Source organism: Salvelinus sp. IW2-2015, unplaced genomic scaffold (genome assembly GCF_002910315.2).
Source record: "Salvelinus sp. IW2-2015 unplaced genomic scaffold, ASM291031v2 Un_scaffold5279, whole genome shotgun sequence".
NCBI classification, from domain to species: domain Eukaryota; kingdom Metazoa; phylum Chordata; class Actinopteri; order Salmoniformes; family Salmonidae; genus Salvelinus; species Salvelinus sp. IW2-2015.
Window position 1 is genome coordinate 38,682 of NW_019946544.1, and position 15,821 is coordinate 54,502.

Here is a 15,821-nt window from a genome sequence, read left to right on the forward strand (position 1 = left end):
AATGTAAGATCACATCCATAATTTACTAACAAAGTATTTGTGTTTAGTGAGTCCGCCAGATCAGATGCAGTAGGGATGCGTGAACTGAACAATTTTCCTGTCCTGCTAATCATTCAAAATGTAACAAGTACTTTTGGGTGTCAGGGAAAATGTATGGAGTAGAAAGTACATTATTTTCGTTGGGAATGTAGTGGAGTAAAAGTAGAAGTTGTCAAAAATATCAAAAGGAAAGTACAGATACCCCCAAAAACTACTTACGTAGTACTTAAAATATTTGTACTTAAGTACTTTACATCACTGATTGCAGGGAATACTGACTGAAGATGTTCCTCCCTACGAGGCCCATGAGACTGTGTAGGGATGTGATTTGAATAGGGCTGTGACTGAAGATGTTCCTCCCTACGAGGCCCATGAGACTGTGTAGGGATGTGAATTGAAGAGGACTGTGACTGAAGGAGTGGGATGTTTTTATTTTTGTATTTTGTTTTGATGTCGTTGCTTCCGCAATGGACATGTATTTCTTTCTACAGTTTACTAACCGTACAGTAGGTGGCGGTAGACACGTTATATTTGTGTAAATGTCAGTATACCAGAGAAGAAGATGACGMTGTTGCMWTGYSGTAGAGGGGAACARGAAGTTCCGGGTAGAAAACGACAGAACTGTGTTATGTCGATAGTGGTTGTGTCCGTTTCAACTGTATYATTGTAGGTATGTAATARCACGTTTAAACTTTCTAATGTCGAAMGAATATATAATATGCTAGGTAGCAAACCCGTGAAGGTATTATCACGTTTGGTAAAGTTTTAAGTTGTATGTGTTATTTTGGGGTCAAACCGAGTGAGTGAAGAACGTGATTAAAAACGATTTTACAAGTCACTTAGGTAGACTTTGGGTTTGCCTGAGTGTATGTACATAATTTCGTCAAAGTAATTTCATAAAGATTCCACTTATTTGAGTTCGTTTTAACACGTTCTTGGTTTTGTGTCAAATGTTGTTTATGAGCTGGTAAATAGCCTCGTCCGAAACATCCTGATCTCGCGAGTTTACATACACTGTTTCGTTAATGTAAGCTCGCGAGATCAGGATGGTTCGGACGAGGCTCATCAAATGGCGGTTTCAACGGTTTCGGTCATCTTTCTAGGAGTTTGCTCGTGGTGAAATGGCGACACGAGGCAGTGTGGTGGAGTGTCAAAATAGAGGGAAGCTAGCTTAAGATATCCTTCACCATTTGGAGAGAGAGGCCAATGTTGATGATTCGTTATCTGAGAAACACCAATTGAGACGCGGGACACGGTGGATCTTGGTATAGTAAAAGCAGTTTATTCAGAGGTAAAGATATCTGGCAAAGCGTGCACGGACCCGTTCATTTAGTTCAGAGGAACTAGCAGAAGAGAGCCCCTAAACATGGTGTGCATTACATTTAATACATTAAAATGACGTAGGTAGATTCTGACAGTCTGTTCTTCTGACTGGTCGGTGTGGGTTGAGGGCGGTCCTGTTTGGGCCTGGTGTCGAAGTTCCTTTGGTGCTTGGCATTGTTCTTTGTCCTCGAACCCCAACCTAAAGAGGGGTGTGAGTGTGTGTATATCTGTAGGGGCCTGTCCTGTGTGTGTCTGGTTCATGAGATAGCTATGAGAATTGCTAAAACTAGCAGTTGTGTCTTGGTCAGAGCGTTTCCTGTTCTTTCAGGGTCATGTAAAGTTCTAAGCAGCCACCTGTTTCGTGGGTGGCGTGTGTGGTTAGTATCTGATTAGAACACAATGTGTGTTGTGTAGAAATGTAGGGTGTTTGAATAACAGACCATGCTTAAGAAAGAGGTAGTTATAACAAGTTTTAACTGTAATGTTATTAATCAAAAGTAGTATTTCTTACAAATCCCCCTCTTCACGTCTAAAGAACTGTAGACATAGTAAAATTTTTGTCAGAGAAAATTTTTTATCCCCCTCTTCACGTCTCCAAGAGACGTGACATAACTAGTTAAAGCAAAACAGGGGAACAATTTTCAGAGAAAAGTTTTATTCCCTCTCTTCACGTCTCTCAAGAGACGTGAACAAATAGTAAAGCAAAACAGTGGGAAAATTTTCAGAGAAAAGTTTTATTCCCCCTCTTCACGTCTCACAGAGACGTGACAAATAGCTTAAAGCAAAACAGGGGAAACTTTTCAGAAGAAAATTTTAATTCCCCTCTTCACGTCTCACAGAGACGTGACATAAACTAAGTAAAAAGCAAAAACAACCAGGGAAATTTTCAGAGAGAAAGTTTTTATTCCCCTCTTCACGTCTCACAGAGACGTGACACTAAGTAAAAGCAAACAGTCAGGGAAAATTTCAGAAAGAAAATTTTAATTCCCCTCTTCACGTCTCACCAAGAGACGTGACATCTAGTAAAGCAAAACAGGGGAAAATTTGTCAGAAGACAAATTTTTAATTCCCCCTCTTCACGTCTCACCAGAGACGTGACATCTAGTCATCAGAAAGGTAACCAGGTTCACTATCCTCAAAAGCAAGTAATGGAAACATTTGAGCCCTATCAGTTTGACTTGGGTCTATAGCAGCGGTGATAACTCTAGTAGCCAGAGTGCGAGCACATGGAATGCAACAACACCCACAAAGCACGAGGATAGTGGTAAAAACAGCGATTGAGACAAGGATAGAGGAAACGAGTGTTTTATATTTACCAAAAGCATCCATCCAGGAGTCCCACATAGTGGTATCCACACCTGAATGTTGTTTCATCTTTCCATTAAGTGTACGAAGACCCTCTAGGGCAACAGTAAGACTACCATCAGTTGCTGTGTTATTGGGAATGAAAGTACAATATTTCTCCCCAAACATGGCACAGACCCCCCCCCCCGTTCAGCCAACAACATATCTACCGCGATTCTATTTTGAAATGTCATCAGGGATGTAGCTGCCAATTGGCCATGGACCGCCTCGAAGCCTTGTTAACCAAAATCACACATTAGTAACCAAAAAACGAGAAAATGTTAAACCCTCAGGTCCATCCCTCTATACAACCTGTACCAGGTGGGCTCGTCGCCACCCGGGAACTTCAAACCTTCACAACAGGGAGGACAAACATCACTTTTTATTAATTCGACAACATCAATTACAGCAAACCAAGGGTCCTCCTCTGTCAGGCCCACTCTCCTGCGAAAGCTTGATTTCGTATCAGCCTCTCCAACTGGAGCATCAAGCCACGGCATCATTCCAGAGGCCCTTTCCACATCTGTAACAGACTTCTTCAAACAAGGTATGATACAGGCAGCACAGCACATGAGCATAAGAAAAACAACAACTAGGGTCAGAAATTCAGTAATCATCATTTCAGTGTACTTACCAAACCAACCACCCAGCCAAGGGAACAGTCCACTCTCCTCCACACCTGCAAGACCCTTCATCTCCACCGATAACTTTTCCAACCTGCTCAGAGCTTTTGAAATGCTCCCATCCGGACTGGTATTGTTATATACGTGCAACATTGTTCTTCAAACATTTTACAAACACCCCCTGGTTGGCCAGAATCATGTCTAGTGCTAGTCTATCTTGTAGGTGGCATCCAATTGTTCAGCCATCCCCTTAAGTGCTGTGTGGGTGTAGTTAGCAAATCATTGTTGAATACAGTAGATATAATTGATCCAGGCATTCTGCTTAGCATCAATAATAGCTGGGCCAATAATGGGCAATAAATGCCACAGGCCATCATTCCTGTTTAATGTCTGGAATTCGTGGGGGACCCCTATTGGGACCCCCAAAAGGTTGGTGTGGATGTTATCTGTACYCTCGGACCAAGGAGCGTCACGTTTCTGCCGTCTCCTGGGTTGGTCCCGAGCCTCTGCGTCATGTGCAGCTTCCAGGAGTTGGTTAGCTGTAACCTCAATAATAGGCAATGGTGTTATCAGACTGGCCAAAGCACATGTGCTCTGACAGTCTCCTTTCAAAATGGGGGTCAACCGCCTGGCAGGTCCACACATCCATCATACATCAGCAACACCTCTAGTTAATAGTGACATTAGTGATGCAGGCAGTAGTAGGGAGCCTCCCATAGTCTATACCCCTACCTGTACCAGTGTTACAGCTGTAGCATCCCCCATATGCCTTAACCCCCACGGTGCCTTCTGGGGAGGGACTTCTGGGATCACAAGACTCAGAGTTTTACACAGGGTTAAATTTGGCTTATTATAATAAAAACTTTCCAATATGCACATCCAACCTTCCCACTGCTTAGGGCAAATGGATGAGCAGCCAGAATAGGTCTGGCATGTCCACATACGACACAGTCCTTTCTATTAAGTGTTTTATAGGCCAACCACATGTTCTCCCTACCCTCTTAACCAGAATCAGTCCCCAATTGGTCACTATCTGAGATGTCTTTCACATTTATTACCTGTACCGGATTGGAGAGCTTAGGTGGTGGTGTGGGACTTGGTCTTGAAGTGGTGGAGGAGGCCGGCTGAACCTGGTCTGTTGGAACTGGTGGTGGCCCTGGCAGCACTGTGATAGCAAACATCCCCATCGTATCCTAATCAGACAGTCCAGGACTACAAGCAGTCCTGTAAAGCCCCATCCTCTCCCAGAGAACACATCATTAGCCAGAGATCAAGCAACACTTTCACTTCTATGAACGTACACAGTGATGAAAGGTCGGGGTCAGGGATTCTTCATCAAGGAGTTGATCCCCGAGCTCTATTAGCAACGGTTCTTCTCCTTAACTCTGTGATCATTCGGCAGTGTCAGTGTGTCTCACCCTCCAAGTGCGATATGCCCCCAGGTCGAGTGAATCACCTTCTCCTTTAATTCACCTGTAATGCATAAAATCTTGGACATACAGGTTTGGTTAACAAACAGTTTCTCATTTGTTCTATCTGATTATATATTTAACTTCTATGCCTATTTGTTAGCTAGAAATGTAAAATTTTTAAATTAGTTTATTATCCAATATGCCCCATCCTATCCTAGACCACAATGTACCCATTCCCCTTTTGATACCTGGCTCTGCCCAGGTATCAACCTTACCTATTCTAAATAATGACTTAGTAAAATATTCTTATGTTCTACATTATTATGTAGGAGCGCCCCTTTCATTTTCCACATGTCCAATTCTCCCTTTTGTCTCCATTCAGTAACTGTTATCTACCCATTCTGTTATCTCTGTCCTGGCGCCCCCTTCCAAAACTCCCTTCTCTGCTCTCAAACCTTCAAGGTCTCAGCAGTGCGGGGAGGGCCACTCTGTCTGCCCTTTCCCTTATCTGTCTGTAGCTTGGTCCCAAACATTAACTAAGTGTCTCACTGTTTTGACTTTATCTGAAATCATGGATTTAAAAATAACAACATGTCTTATAGTGTCAATCTCTAAAGTCCCTACATAACCTTAATAAACCTGTCTCTATCCTATCAATAATCCTAAATCATCACATATGTCATATACCCCTGTCAATTTTAATACTATTTAAATAAAAATCTTCTAATGGCCAAAACAAATGCTAACCATATCCCACTTCTGACACCAATGACCACGAATTCATTATCCTCACTACATCCCCCCGTGGGTTGATCAAGCCACAGGAAAATGCAATGAAAACAGGTCAAAGGTTACACCATCCCTTACATTCGTGTTCCATAAAGAACCCTTTATCCTAAAAAAAAAATCCCTTGTCTAAATAAAACTCAGAAAATAAAACTCCCAATATTTCATATATGAGTGTACCCCCTTAAGATATCTTGTCTCTGGGAACACGGAAACCCCTTAAACCAAACGTTTACTACAAAAACAAAACCTAATAATTATGATAATACCCTCAAATCATTCGTCTTTAATTTCCCGATGTTTCATGTAACTCATTCACACAACTGTGATAAACGTGTACTGTTCCTTTAAAAACTCCCAGCCAACCATTACCAGTTTGTGGCCCTCTCATTGTTCACCATAATGAAAACAGATCACGTTTAGAATATGTTTACTTCTTGTACGAAATCCCTGGTGTTACCTAAACAAAAACCAATAACTTTTAGCCACCTTTGAAAAAGTGAAGCAAAGCTATAATGCACACATTTTCTCTCTAAATGACATAACCAATTTTCTCTAGCATAATTTAATACGGCCACACCCGGTGGGGAAAGTACAAATTGTATCCCGTTCCTCCTATAATACBCAATGCTAAATTCAAAGTTGTGGTTAAATATATGGATTTGTCAATCATTGTCAAATGCTAAATATGCAGGTTTAGTAATTTTATCAAATAGATTAGTATAGTTCAAATAAAGATATGCGTTTACTAGCGCTCAACCTGTGTTCAGAACGCAGCAACTTTCAACGAACTCTAAATCATTGTTGACTAAACGCAACAGGCAATAGTACGGGTTCGATAAACCAAACACAAATTATCACAAAGGTTTGATCTCTTAATCAGAACCATACTGCCAGAAGTATAGAAAATAATTTACCTGAACAATGGCCGAATCCATTCGAGTAACGTAATTGTATATCCCACCTAATGACGTTGTTTTACGTCGTTACACAACAAATCAATCCTGTGTCTAGTAACGTACTCAGAAAATTAGTAGGCAATACAATACCAAAAATAACTGTCTTATTCATGCCTCTAGGCAAAACATCTAGTTACTCCGACTGAGTTTAGCAGCGAAACTATCGTATAAGTAAAGTCAACTTCTCAACTTTCTCCACTCCAAAGTGTAAACTTACCATATACTTCGCTAAATTTATATCGTATGTCAGCCAATCCATAACAATAATAACATTAGTCTGTAAATTTAACCTAAATAAGTTATTAAATGTATTCTCTCTACTCCGAATTGGTTTTAAGTTTTTCTCTATGTCACCAGCATTCAAACAGGCTCCCCGTCGACTGGGAGACCGTTGAGTGTGGCAATGCTGCCCTCTTCTGTCCATTCTCTGTACAGCTCTCCTCTATCGCCCATGTCCCTATCCTCAACTCTGCCTCAACTCTCTCTCTGTGTTTAGTTCCCTCTTTCTTAAATAAGTGCATCTTGTTCTTCTCCGTCTCGCTCTCTGTTGCCTCTTTTACCGCTTGGGACGGTAGTCGTGGCCATTTTGCCTAGTTATGTTTTATATTTTATCCACTATCTTAGCGTACTTAGCCCGTCACTGGTCTAAACCAGCGATGTATTCTTGGTGCCGACACAGACTTATCTCTTGAGTCTCACCCTCGTACACAAAGAGTTTTATTACCGTTCATTCAACGAATTAATTAAATACTTTCCCGAAATAGCACAGCACTTTTTTTGGAACAATATATTAGTAAATTCAAGCGCTCCTAAAACAATTATCAAAATAGTTTTAGGACTTATTTTTCAAGAAACTTTTATTAGTATGTATTCAATGAATTAATTATGTACTTTCCTAAAGTATTTAAAATCTGGGCTTTTGGAACAATATGTTAGTAAATTCAAGCGCTCCTAAAACAATTATCAAANAATGAATTAATTATGTACTTTCCTAAAGTATTTAAAATCTGGGCTTTTGGAACAATATGTTAGTAAATTCAAGCGCTCCTAAAACAATTATCAAATGAATTCTAGTCCTTATGGAAATACCAACATCACAAGAGGGAAAAACCTTCAAGTCAGCACTCAGCGCGGCGGCTGCAAAACAGGCCAAAATTTGACCCGGCGGTCAACACAACACAGTTATTCAATAATCAGTCTCGTGGAATGGTCAATCTGTCACATATAATTTGGAGAGTTTCAGGTTTAATACCTTCTACTGCTAATCTCGAAATGTCAAGCTCAGACTTATTGCTGATGCTGCTAGTGGGATGCCATCCCTGCCAGGCCCAGATTTGCTAATACGACTTGATCAAATAATATCACATTTCCTCATTAGAACTTGGATTCCTCACGGTTACACCTAATTGATCGTTACTCAACCGTTGCCCGACTGTTTGAATCTTTTATCAAGTTTCGGATTCCTCACTGTACATCTGGTTGATCAACAACACAACCACTGCCAGACTGTGTGAATCCTTATAATTCTAAGTTCCTCACTGTACACTTAGTGGATCAACAAATCGACTAATGCCAGACTGTTTGAACTTTTTCTTTAACTTGGATTCCTCACGGTTTCCCGACTGTATGAATCTTTTATCAAGTTTCGGATTCCTCACTGTACATCTAGTTGATCAAATGCATCAACTATTGCCAGACTGTGTGAATCCTTATCAAGCTTATTCCTCACTGTACATCTAGTCGATCAACATTTCGACTAGTGTCAGACTGTGTGAATAAGTCTCGACCTATTGTTACTCAGATATCTTTACACAATGCCTTCGGTTATGCACAATTTTCACATAAAATTTAACAGTAATTCATACTCACGCCCAGTACTACTGATCTTAATTTAGATATGGACTATAATACAATATGCAGATTTTGATTTAACAGGCTCTGCTTACCTTTTAATGTCGAGCTCTTTGATCAGTTTCCTGAGGCGAGTTGAATCCCCGATCACCTGAGGACAGGTCACCCGTCCTTCTGGAATCTGTCTCCAACTTGTCGTTTCTCTCATCAACTCTCTATGGACCGAATTCAAAGGTTGAAACCATCCTCTGCTACCATTTTGTTGATGATTCGTTATCTGAGAAACGAGACCAAGTTTGAGACGCGGACACGGTGGATCTTCGGTATAGTAAAAAGCAGTTTATCAGAGGTAAAGATATCTGGCAAAGTGCAGTGCACGGGACCCGTTCATTTAGTCAGAGGAACTATCAGAAGAGACCCCTAAACATATGTGCATTACATTATACATTAAAATGACGTAGGTAGATTCTGACAGTCTGTCTCTTGACTGGTCGGTGTGGGTTGAGGGCGGTCCGTTTGGGCCTAGGTGTCGAAGTCCTTTGGTCTTGGCATTGTTCCTTTGTCCTCGAACCACCAAACCTAAAGGGGGTGTGATGTGTGTGTATCATCTGTCAGGGGCCGTCCTTGTGTGTCTGAAGCGTCCATGAAATGCTATGAGATTGCTAAAAACAGCAGTAGGTCTGTGGTCAGAGCGTTTCCTTCTTTCAGTCATGTAACTTCTTAACGCAGCCACCTGTTTCTGGAGTGTGCTGTGTGTTAGATCTGATGAAACACAACTGTTGGTTTAGTGTAGAAATGTAGGGGTGTTGAATAACAGATCATGCTTAGAAAGTAGTTATAACAAGTTTAACTGTGTAAATGTTATTAAAACAAATGTCTTTTCTCTACACCAACTGCATGGAATGCGGTCGATTCATGCGGATGAATCGGAGCACGTTCAAACTCATTCATGGAGGACCAAGTGTCTGCGGGTTTTCGCTCCACCCTTTACTTGATTAATTAATTAAGGTCACTAATTAGAAAGGAATCCCCTCTCTGATTGTCTAGGTTTAATTGAAATGAAGAAAACAAAACCTGGAGCTAGCCCTCAATGGGATGAGTTTGACACCCCTGAAACAATGGAATAGGAAGAGTTTGAGAAGCAACAGCTGTGGTCGAATGGATCAATGTGGGGACAGTTTGATGATATGAGCGGGGAGGATGAGGCCTAGTATGTGAATGGTCTGTAGTGAAGACATAGAAACAGGATAATGTACTGGAAGCAGAGGTGTATGTATATAGAAACTCTAAAGAGGCCAGGTAGGGAGCTAGAGTAATAAATGTGTCACAGTGGAAAGTTGGGATGGTGTTTTGGGAGACACAGGGCCTCATTTACACCCTATCTGATTAACCAAGGCCATAAAAAGAGAGTGATAAACTGGGCTGCTCGTGTAAATGAGAACTTTTTCTGAATCTGCCATACCTGTGTAAATAAAGTGAAATAAAAAATGGTAGATTGTAATATCTTGTGCTAGTCAGTTCAGCAGGGAAGATCTTCAATTGGAAAATCATAATGGGATGAAGCTCAGAAGCATGACCCTGGAGCTTATGCTAAATTGAAGGGAGTAATCTGAGTCCATATCTATGTCCATGGATGATATTGTTAAAGAACATGTGAAGGAGACAGAGTGGTTGAAGCTAAAGGTTGATCAGTAGGAAAGAGGGTTAAAGAAGTGAAAGCTTATCAGTGCTGTTGAGGTTTGAGAAGGTTTTTCTGGAAAAGTACAGAATAGGTTCCTTAGCTTCATGTCAGAGAATTTGACCCAGCCTCATCAATCAACCAATCAAATGTATTTATTAAGCCCTTCTTACATCGGCTGATTCACAAGTGCTTACAGAAACCAGCCTAAAACCCCAAACAGCAAGCAATGTAGTAGCACAGTGGCTAGGAAAAACTCCTAGAAAGGCCAGAACTAGAAGAAACCTTGAGAGGAACCAGGCTATGAGGGTGGCCAGCCTCTTCTGCTGGCGGTGGAGTTAACAGAACATGGCCAAGATGTTCAAATGTTCATAGATGACAGCAGGTCAAATAATAATAATCACAGTGGTTGTCGAGGGTGCAACAGGTCAGCACCTCAGGAGTAAATGTCAGTTGGCTTTTCTAGCCGATCATTAGAGTTCTCTACCGCTCCTGCTGTCTCTAGAGAGTTGAAAACAGCACGTCTGGTGAACAGGTCAGGTTCCATGAGCAGAACAGTTGAAACTGGAGCAGACAAGAGAATCATCACAGTGTTTTAAATGCCAAAGAATGGGACATGTAGCTGTTGAGTGAAAATGTGCCAAGTGGTGGTTGTAGAGACTATACTGTCAATGTGGAGCTTCATGGCTGGTTAAGTAAGAGGACCACTGTCAGACTGATGGAGCTTCCATGGTGGTCCGTAGTAAAAGGACCTACTGTCAACTATGGAGCTTCCATGGTGGTCCCGTAGTAAGAAGGACCTACTGTCAGACTGATTAGACTTCCATGGTTGGTCCGTAGTAGAGGACCTACTGTCAGACTGATGGAGCTCCATGGCTGGTCCCGTAGTAAGAGGACCTACTGTCAGACTGATGTAGCCCATGGTGGTCCGTAGTAAGAGGACTACTGTCAGACTGATGGAGCTTCCATGCTGGTCCGTAGTAAGAGGACCTACTGTCAGACTATGGAGCTTCCATGGCTGGTCCGTAGTAAGAGGACCTACTGTCAGTGATGGAGCTTCCATGCTGGTCCCGTAGTAAGAGGACCTACTGTCAGAACTGGTCTTTCTACTAGTCCTGACATGGTTTCGAGGGCTGTTCAGAAATCTTGCGCCCATAAATGCCGTGACAAAGGATACTTTAATATGAATAAATATTACTTCATTTTCATTGGTAAGGTTATCAACACTTGGATTGTGTGAAGAGAATACCAGTTTGAAAGTTATCTTGTAAACGCGCAGAGTTGTTGGGGGTAACAGATGTTACTGTCGGTATGGTTTTGATAAGCTGGATAACCTGGGGTGGATGGTCTCAGCATAAATATGAACCCAATGTTTGCAAACACAGAAAGGGATCTATTGATAAAGTTTATTGGGGGTGTGGGAGGGTTTTTGTGGAAGGGGAGGGTGTGGTAGAAGTTAATAGGGATTTCTTGGTTTATTTTCTTAGTACAAAATTAGACAGACATGGACCTTAAACGTTTGTTTGTGGACCACCATGATACAATAGGTCTGCATCAACGGACTTCAGTGCAGGTAGTGCCTCATCAGAGAGAGAACATTTCAGTTGCTCTACAGTTTTGAAGCTGAATGTAATGATTATCAGTCCTTTACATGTGTACTAATATTCAGACACATTCAGTTGTTTCTATATTTATCTATATTTCAGGGTGTGCACAATGGGCTTAAAGTAAATAAATATTAGCGCTTGAAAAAGAACTTGAAAATCCTTGAATTTGACTTGCCACTTTGAATTTGACTTGCCATTGCCCTGATAATTCTTACTATGGTGTGAACGGGAAATAAAATTGTTTTTTGTGAGTGAAATAATACAGTGAACACAAGGTTATTCATAAAAAATTTTACATAGTACTGCCTACAACATACTGCAATCTTGTACTAAATGTTTTTTTATGGATTTATGTGAATTTAGGAAATCTACTATAGATTAAGTGCTCTTATGTTGTGCAATTTAAAATGTGTACTTTGTGTCTAATGTGAATGAATGTTTTTTCAAGGATTAGCTACCTGATCTACTGAAATGAGATAATTGAACAAGAAAAGAGAGAAAATATTTTTACAGAATAAAGTGCCAGAACTGTCAAGAAAATAACTTTTGTGTCTGTTTGTCTTTATTACTACAGGCCGACTCAGATTAAGTCTGAGGCCGGAACATCAACAGTGAGGACAAACCCAGCCTGCCACTCTCCTTCCACACTGAGTAGAAACCTACAGTCACTTGGTCCTGATTGTGACAGTGGAGCCCAGTTTGCACTGCAGGATCCAGAGATGGCATCAGTGAACCTGGAGGACTGCAGTCAAACACTGGAGCTGAATGTCAACATTAAAGATGAAGAAGAGGAGGAGAAGATTAGGACAACTGTTAGTCATGGTAAGAGCTGGTTCAATCTATAAGTTATCTTCATATATTAGACCTCCATAAGTTATGACCCAGTCTATTGCTAGGTTGAATTCTGTAAATCTGACATCAATCAATCAAGTTTATTTTATATAGCCCTTCGTACATCAGCTAATATCTCGAAAGTGCTGTACAGAAACCCAGCCTAAAACCCAAACAGCAAGCAATGCAGGTGTAGAAGCACGGTGGCTAGGAAAAACTCCCTAGAAAGGCAAAACCTAGGAAGAAACCTAGAGAGGAACCAGGCTATGAGGGTGGCCAGTCTCTTCTGGCTGTGCGGGTGGAGATTATAACAGAACATGGTCAAGATGTTCAAAATGTTCATAAATGACAAGCATGGTCAAATAATAATCAAGAATAAATGTCAGTTGGCTTTTCATAGCCGATAATTAAGAGTTGAAAACAGCAGGTCTGGGACAGGTAGGGGTTCCATAACCGCAGGCAGAACAGCTGAAACTGGGACAGCAGCAAGGCCAGGTGGACTGGGGACAGAAAGGAGTCATCATGCCCGGTAGTCCTGACGTATGGTCCTAGGGCTCAGTTCCTCGAGAGAGAGAAAGAAAGGGAGAAGGAAAGAATTAGAGAGAGCATACTTAAATTCACACAGGACACTGGATAAGACAGGAGAAGTACTCCAGATATAACCAACTGGCCTTAGCCCCCCGACACAAACTACTGCAGCATAAAACTGGAGGCTGAGACAGGAGGGGTCAGGAGACACTGTGGCCCTGTTAGGGTTCGTTTCTTACGTCCTTCTTTGTCAATCATTGGTTCATTGGTGAAATTAGCATTATGACAATATCTTTAATTAAATCATTCAAAAACCATTATTATTAATGCAATTGCAGACAGAAGTTGACAAACAGGAACATAGCACACATGTTTCCGAGTAAGTCCTGTCTCAAACAAAAGGTCTCCAGTGGTTTTATTAAACGCTAAGTCGCGCCCTGGTGACGTCACTGCCTAAATCATCATCCTCTACTCCTGGGACCAAAACCATGCCTACAAAGCGGATAAACAGGGCCCTTATTGTTAGCTACACTTAGCAGTAAATGTCCCCTTCCCAAAGTTGACCCATTGTGGAATGTTTACCTAGTCTTATCTCCTTCACTCCCCTGCAGAGTTCTGTCTAAGGGCCTCTTTATAATGAGGCAGAGAGAGAGAGAACTAAAATACAAATGTAGAACAATACTAAACTTCTACAGATGACTTTATCTATTGTTAATCAGTAGTCTAAAACCCTATAAATGTAAGGAGGGAGGGGTCTTTTAACCCCTCCCCTGCTATTAATATAACATAAGCATAATCAATTATTCTAATACACCAAACATTTGTACAGCCCCAATCATGACCCCTAGGTAAATCCTAACAGCCCCATCCGATGATACCCCCGGACAGGGCCAAACAGGAAGGATATAACCCCACCCACTTTGCCAAAGCACAGCCCCCGCACCACTAGAGGGATATCTTCAACCACCAACTTACAATCCTGAGACAAGGCAGAGTATAGCTTACAAAGATCTCCACCACAGCACAAACATCACACATACCTGAAAACCTCAAGACTTCACAGCGAAGCAAAACATTTAAAAACTTGTAACGCCTGCCTTTTCCCACACATTGTTTCAAGAACGGTGAAAAAATTTTATGCCCTCAATCACCAAGTTAGGCATACCTTATTTCAAAATAGGCCATGGCATCATCACTGTTAATATTGAATTATAATTTGTTTGCTGCACAGAATATCAGATCTCAACAACGATTGGGGAAGTGTTGAACATAACCAGTAGACTACCACATCCTGATGATTTATCTGATACATATATATTTWATATTTTATATATCAAGTTGTAGAAACTTCTCAAGGATGATCAATGGAAACAGGATGCATCTGAACTCAATTTTGAGTCTCTTGTTTTTCAGTTTTTTTAAATTTGTATAAATTTGCCAAAATTTCTAAACCTGTTTTAGCTTTGTCATTATGGGGTATTGTGTGTAGATTGCGGAGGATATTTTATCTAATTTTAGAATAAGCCTGTAACATAACAATGTGGAAAAAGTCAAGGGGTTTGAATACTTTCCGAGGGCACTGTCAGACCCCTTCCCATTTTTCTCATTTTGGTACGTTACAGCCTTATTCTAAAATTGATTACACGTTTTTCCTCATCAATCTACACACAATACCCCATAATGACAAAGCCAAAACAGGTTTTTAGAAATTCTTGCAAATCTATAAAAAAAATGATAAGAATTGCTTATTTACTTAAGTTTTCAGACCTTTTGCTATGAGATGATCCTTGAGATGTTTCTACAACTTGGAGTCCACCTGTGGTAAATTCAATTGATTGGACATGATTTGGACAGGAACACACCTGTCTATGTAAGGTCCCACAGTTGACAGTGCATGTCAGAGTAAAAACCAAGTCATGAGGTGGAAGGATTTGTCCGTAGAGCTCCGTGACAGGATTGTGTCGGCACAGATCTGGGGACCGGTACCAAAACATTTCTGCAGCATTAAAGGTCCCCAAGAACACAGAGGCCTCCATCATTCTTCAATAGAAGAAGTTTGGAACCACCAAGACTCTTCCTAGAGCTGGCCACCCGGCCAAACTGAGCAATCGGGGAGAAGGGCCTTGGTCAGGGAGGTAACCAAGAACCCGATGGTCACTCTGACAGAGCTCCAGAGTTCCACTATGGAACTCTTCCTCTATGTAGAGTGCCCAGTGTTTTTAAGTTCTATGAAATGAGTCTGTATAGTTACTAACCCTGTGTATAGTGAGTGGAGGATGATATAGCTCATCATTTTCACGACTTTTGCCTCTTTTTAGTTTTTGACTCCTACCCAGTTTTAGAATAGTTTTATTCCCATTCCCATACAGCCTACTGAAATGAATACATACACTACCGTTGAAAATTTAGGGTCACTTAGAAATGTCCTTGTTTTTGAAAGAAAATTACTTTTTCTCCATTAAAATAACATCAAATTGATAATTAATACAGTGTAGACATTGTTAATGTTGTAAATGACTATTGTAGCTGGAAACGTGTGATTTTTTATTGGAATATCTACATAGGTGTACAGAGGCCCATTATCAGCAACCATCACTCCTGTGATCCAATGGCAGTTGTGTTAGCTAATCCAAGTATCATTTTAAAAGGCTAATTGATCATTAGAAAACCCTTTTTCAATATGTTAGCACAGCTGAAAACTGTGGTCTGATTAAAGAAGCAATAAAACTGGCCTTCTTTAGACTAGTTGAGGATCTGGTCATTTGTCGGTTCGATTACAGCTCAAAATGGCCAGAAACAAAAACCTTTCTTCTCTGAAACTCGTCAGTCTATTCTTGTTC

General features: G+C 40.9%; 2 long non-coding RNA genes across 3 annotated transcripts; one reads left to right on the forward strand and one right to left on the reverse strand.

The window, feature by feature from the left end:
- The first annotated feature begins 219 nt into the window (after positions 1 to 219).
- On the forward strand, positions 220 to 15,423 carry LOC139026624 (uncharacterized). Of its 2 annotated transcripts, none has more exons than XR_011478474.1 (3): positions 220 to 709; positions 12,197 to 12,444; positions 14,747 to 15,423. It is a non-coding gene; the product is annotated as an uncharacterized lncRNA (long non-coding RNA). The 2 variants fall into 2 exon arrangements; XR_011478475.1 differs by having other exon boundaries at positions 14,923 to 15,418.
- Positions 3,652 to 5,401, reverse strand: LOC139026623 (uncharacterized). Its single transcript, XR_011478473.1, has 2 exons — positions 4,388 to 5,401; positions 3,652 to 4,132 (listed from the first exon to the last, which is right to left on the reverse strand). It is a non-coding gene; the product is annotated as an uncharacterized lncRNA (long non-coding RNA).
- Positions 15,424 to 15,821: the final 398 nt, after the last annotated feature.